The sequence below is a fragment of the Mus pahari genome, chromosome 6 (genome assembly GCF_900095145.1).
Source record: "Mus pahari chromosome 6, PAHARI_EIJ_v1.1, whole genome shotgun sequence".
Lineage (NCBI taxonomy): Eukaryota > Metazoa > Chordata > Mammalia > Rodentia > Muridae > Mus > Mus pahari.
Genome location: NC_034595.1, coordinates 75591510 through 75596787, shown reverse-complemented (window position 1 = coordinate 75596787; position 5278 = coordinate 75591510). Strand labels below are relative to the sequence as shown.

General features: G+C 50.9%; 1 long non-coding RNA gene across 1 annotated transcript; it reads left to right on the top strand.

Annotated features, from left to right (window-relative positions):
- The first annotated feature begins 2697 nt into the window (after window positions 1–2697).
- On the top strand, window positions 2698–4990 carry LOC115064263. The gene is made up of 3 exons (XR_003844110.1): window positions 2698–2855; window positions 3339–3427; window positions 4837–4990. It is a non-coding gene; the product is annotated as an uncharacterized LOC115064263 (long non-coding RNA).
- The last annotated feature ends 288 nt before the right edge of the window (window positions 4991–5278 follow it).

Sequence of the window (5278 nt, the reverse complement as noted above, 5' to 3'; positions counted from 1 at the left end):
TGCTCCCAGCTCATCTCCACCCAATCGCAGCCTCACTGGCTTCAGGTCCTTTGCTTGCACCACCGTCTCAGTACTGGGTCCTGTGTGATGCACGAGCTTTGCTTGTAGCTGGTAGAGCAAGCTCACAGGAGTCGAGGGCTCAAAGCCCTTCACACCCCCTGTGACCTTTCGTGTGTCAATTCACCTGAAACTTCATTCTCCTCATTGGAAGGTGAAGACGTCACGATGCTTCCGAATCCAGTGGTGCCACTGTAGAGTCCTCGGCAGGGCGACAGGGAGCTTGGCAGACTCTGATGCCCTGCTGGTTGGATTTCCTTCCCAGACCCCATGTGCAACCTGACACAGAACAGCTGTGGATGTCCTCAGAGTCATTTCCCCCAAATACCAAACGGGTCCCTGCAGATGCCACAGACCTGGGGGGGGGGGGGCTTGCCTGTGTTTTTTGGCATTTCTTCATCACCCCCTTGGTGTGGGGCAAGACTTGGCTGGGCCCACAGCCAGCAATAAAGCGGATGCTAATCATATCATTATATGCTGAATAATTAACTGTCATTTAAATATTCATATGTTGTTGGGGGCAAGGCCTTTTATCAGTATCTGGGGACATGTCGGAGGAGGAAAGAGATGGATGTCGCCAAGGCTGACTTTGCCTGTGAAGGGCGACCTGGGGTCCAGAGAGAGCCATTGCAGTGGCCACCAGACAGTCAGCTAATATATAACTGCAATATTCTCACGTGATAAACGGCAACTTCATAAACGCTTGATGCATATGAGCAAGCCTAAAACAATATTGGAAGCATTAATTTCATTTGACTAATGCTTATCTATATTTTATTCTGTTGCCATCTCTAAAGAAGCCCCTCTTTCCTTCAGGGGAAGGGCGGTATGGCTGGAGGGCCACTGATGGACGACATGGGGGGGGGGGCACTTTCCGTTAGTCCTGTCTTTAAGATGATGAGATTTGGAACTGGCTCTGAGCTTTGAAGACCTGCCTGTGTCCCTGGGGGAGGGGGGACTCAGCTTCTCTGGTGTCATTATGGGAGAGTGGCATGGTATCTCAGGCTTGGCCAGGTAAAGCAAAGTTATATAGGTGCCCTCTTGCTGTCAGGGAGGAATCAAGAGGTGAGGCCCTAAGGACAGAAGTACAGGCAGGTGGGGAGTGTTATGAAGTGCCTCTTCTGTGGTGGGGTGTGGGTGGGGTGGTTTGAATATGCTTGGCCCAGGGAATGGGACCTTGTTACCTTGTTGGAGGAAGTCACTGTAGGAGTGGGCTTTGAGACCCTCCTTCCAACTATGTGGGAGTCAGTCTTCTCTTGGCTGCCTTTGGAACAAGAGGCAGAACCCTCAGCATCTCCAGCGCCATGCCTGTCTGGGTGCTGCCATGCTTCCTGCCATGATGATAATGGACTGAACCTCTGAACCTGTAAGCCAGCACCAATTGAATGTCGTCCTTATAAGAGTTGCCTTGGTCATGGTTTCTGTTCACAGCAGTAAAACCCTAATGAAGGCAAATGGGAAGGGACCCAGAGGAAAGAAAGGGACCAGAGGGAGGGTATGAAGGAACACGAAAGCCAAGAGGGAGGGAACGGCACCTGTAGGTCTGGTGATGGGTGAGCTGGCTGTCCTGGAGGAGCAGGTTGGTGAGGGGTTAGTAACAATGGTTCTAGAATTGGATAGCCATGGACTGGACTTCAGCTGTGCCGTTAACTAGCTGTAGGACCCCTGGATCCTCTTTTTTTAACCTTCAGTTTCCACTTGTATAATAGGAGACTCTGTGCTTGGGGGGTGGGTTTATTGTCCATGCTTTGTGGACTCTAAGAAGAGACTTAAAACTTGGCAGCTTTAAGTCATGTTTCTAAACACGTTGGTGGACTGACGACTTATCAGGCTACTCTTCTGGGGTCTCACAGAGCTCCATCAAGTGTCATCGATTGGGAGGCTCGAATTACGGGGGAGGTGGTAGCAGTGATGTCGGTGGCAATGTCAGTGGTGATGGTGGTGGTAAAGTTGGGAGGCAATGGCAGTGGGAATGGTAGTGGTGACTGTTGATGTCGGTGATGGCGATGGTTATGGTGGTGGTGGTGGCGGCAGCGATGTTGGTGGTGATGGTTGTGGTGATGTTGGTGGCAATGGTGGTGGTCATGGTGGTGGTGGGTGTCTGCTTTCAAGAACTCTCTGCAGTCTTCTGACTTTTTTTCAGGATCTGACGCTGGCTGGTTGTCTGCCCAGGAGACCCTCAATTCTGAGTGGCCTATGGTCACTGACCCTGGGGATTTCTTCAGCATGGCTGTGGACTACATCAAGCAAGAACCTGTGCCTAAGACAGAGCTTAAACAATACACAGTAATCATGTAGCATGGAGGGACACTGTCACCTTTCCAGGTTTATTAGTAAGTGACAGGTTCTGCCAACATATATGGGAGGGGATAGTATGGGGGTATGAATGCCAGGGGCCTGGGTTGCTAAGTGACCTTCAAGTCTTTACATCATATCTGACAAGGCTAGCAGTAAGTGCTCGTTGCTGAGTGACCTTCAAGCCTTTACATCACATCTGACAAGGTTAGCAGTAAGTGCTTAGTACCAGGTACTCGCTGTCCCTGTGTTTGGTGAACTTTCTCATCTGACCCACAGAACAACCCAGGAAGAGCAGTAACTGTCATCACTGTACCAATGAAGGAATGTGGTGGTCAAGGTCACTGTACCAATGAAGGAATGTGGCGGTCAAGGAGCCCCAACCCCCCACCAGGGGAAGGCAAGAGCACTGTGGAATTGGTCATAGACACCATGTGATCCAACACCCAGGGTTGCCAGGGAAGACAAACCTCAGAAGACTCTCAGGACACACCCTGGCCCTGGTGTGTCACTAACCCCTGCCACCCTAAGTAACCCACTTGGGACTTGGCTTCCTCTGGCAGCCTCTGTCTGTACCCTGTGCCCACAGGAAAGCCACCTTCACATACCCTGAATGTTCACACGCCCTTCATGTGGGTGCATGTAAACTGCAGTGAGGGCCTTGGGGGGAATGACCCTGGGCGTGGCTCTCTTTACCCAGCCCCAGCTTCAATGTCACTCGTTTGTTGCTGCTGTACTGGCTTCCTGTACTTGACAATCTCTCAGCACATATTCCCCATCTTATGGTCTGAGGATCCGACGTCTAAGTTTCCACTGGACTAAAATCAAGGTGTGGGTGGGGTTAAAAGGCCGAGGGGTGGCTCTGTCCCCTGTAGTCCGAGTTTCTTTGGCTCCAACCCCTTCCTACACCACATGTAGTCAGCCCTGACTGGTCACATCTGTCTCACGGGGCATCACTCTGACTTGATTCGTCTTCTTCCTTCCAGTTCCACTTTGCCAGGACACGTGACATGTGACATGTGACATGGGTCATGCAGGTGACTCCAGGACAAGCACTCTGTGGTAAAGCCAACAGGTTAGCAACTCACTTCACCCACAGCCTTAATTCCCCATTGACCAAGTGATGTAGCAGATTCTCGGTATCTAAGATAAGGACTCTAGTATCATCTGCCTAGTGTCTCCTGTCAGTCATGCTACCTGTCTTCTGTCTGTCCTGCTACCAGGGGCTCATGGGTTGGATGCTGTGGCTCCTGTCCCAGGCCACCCTTTACTTCCCCATTCACCACCCTTAGCTCTCTGCCAGGGTCTGGAGCTCACACTAGAGAGCCGAACAAAATGTAAATTTATTCTCCGGATACAAAATAATGAGAAAGGGTAATACGTGGAAAAGAAAGAAAAAGGAAGGAGAGGGAAGAAAAAAAAGATAAGGGAGAGAAGGCGCATGTTACATTTATACATTTTAAAGCTCTGTGCTGGCCCATAGGCTGCCAGTTTGTTCCTGGGGTTCCTATTAGACCGAGCTCCCAGACATGAGCCAAAGTTGAAGCTACAGAGATATCAGTCAACACTTTAGGATTGGGCCATCAGTGTCATGTCCCTGAGCATGCCAAACAGGTCCCCTCTGGGATGGAGCGACTAGAACTGGAGCCTGTATCCTATGGCCCTTAGCAGTATGTCTTGTGCAATACAGAAAACAACACACGTTCTACGGCCCTGTCCTGCTGTCTCACACAGCCTTCGACACAAAGCACAGATCCCAGGGAGCGTTGCTTGTTGAATGTGTAATTGAACGAAACCCAGGGCCTTTCATTCACTCCGCATCCTGCTCAGGGATCTGTGACCTCCTTCAGAGCGCTTGGCTCTTCATAACGGTCTCCAGCCACAGGCACGGTGGATGCGGTACGCATGAGTGTGAGCATCAATTACGGGCTTCACTGACCTGGAACCCAAAGTGAGAACCCGTGCAGGAAGTGACCATGGCCTGGGCTGGAAAGGCCGGGTCAGGGAGCTGAACCGTGGGGCTTCTGGCCTGCCCTTGCAGCTGCCCCGGCTGCTTCCTTCCCAGTCCCCCCCCCCAACCCCCAGCCCCATGCATTCGAGATTCCCAGGAGGTCGAGCCTGGTGTAATTACAGGGTATCTGCTGCCTCCCTATAAATCTAATAGACTTTTTGGCCTTGTCAGATTAAAACTTACCTATCAACCCGCCGCAGTCCTCTAGATCTCCCTAAATCTGTACTTGGGAGAGAATTTATGGCCAGGAATTGCATTTTGCAAAATGATTAAAGTTGCCAAACAGCCATAAAAAGTTGCAGGAGGAGATATGGTTTTTTTTGAAAGTCTGCTTAATTTATAAGGGGTGGAAGGTTTATTGTCATTTAGAGTCCAAAGCCTGGCAGCGATGGAGCGTTTGGCGGCAGCTGTGCGCAGCTGCTCTTGCTTTATGCCTTTTACATGTTTTTAAATTGCCCTGTTTGAATCTGCAGCCGCCCAAGCATCCCGGTGTGAGGAAGGGTGGTTCCTCCTGCCCTCTGACGCTGGCCTCTCCTGCCCTACTCTCCAAACGACCCAACTCACCTTCCAGAAGTGTTCCTGGGGTGCTCCAGTCTCACGGTGACTGCTCCATGCCTTCTGGGTCACCGGCCAGCCCCTGTGAAACACCAGCAAGCACTCACGTGTGCAAAGCTTTTAAGTTTATAGGTGGGTTTCGCATGCCGTGTCTTAACACTTGTCTCCCTGGATTAAATGATTAAATGAGATCAAACACTCAAGGCTCTAAACGCCTGGTGTTACCTCTTGAGCTGATAAATAGAATTAGGGCTCCCATTTATTGACCACATGTGAGAAGCCAGACCTCTCTGCTCCACGCTCCTAGCACATTAATTCACAGAATCTTGGCTGCCACGGTGGGAGGCAGCTGTCAGTTGT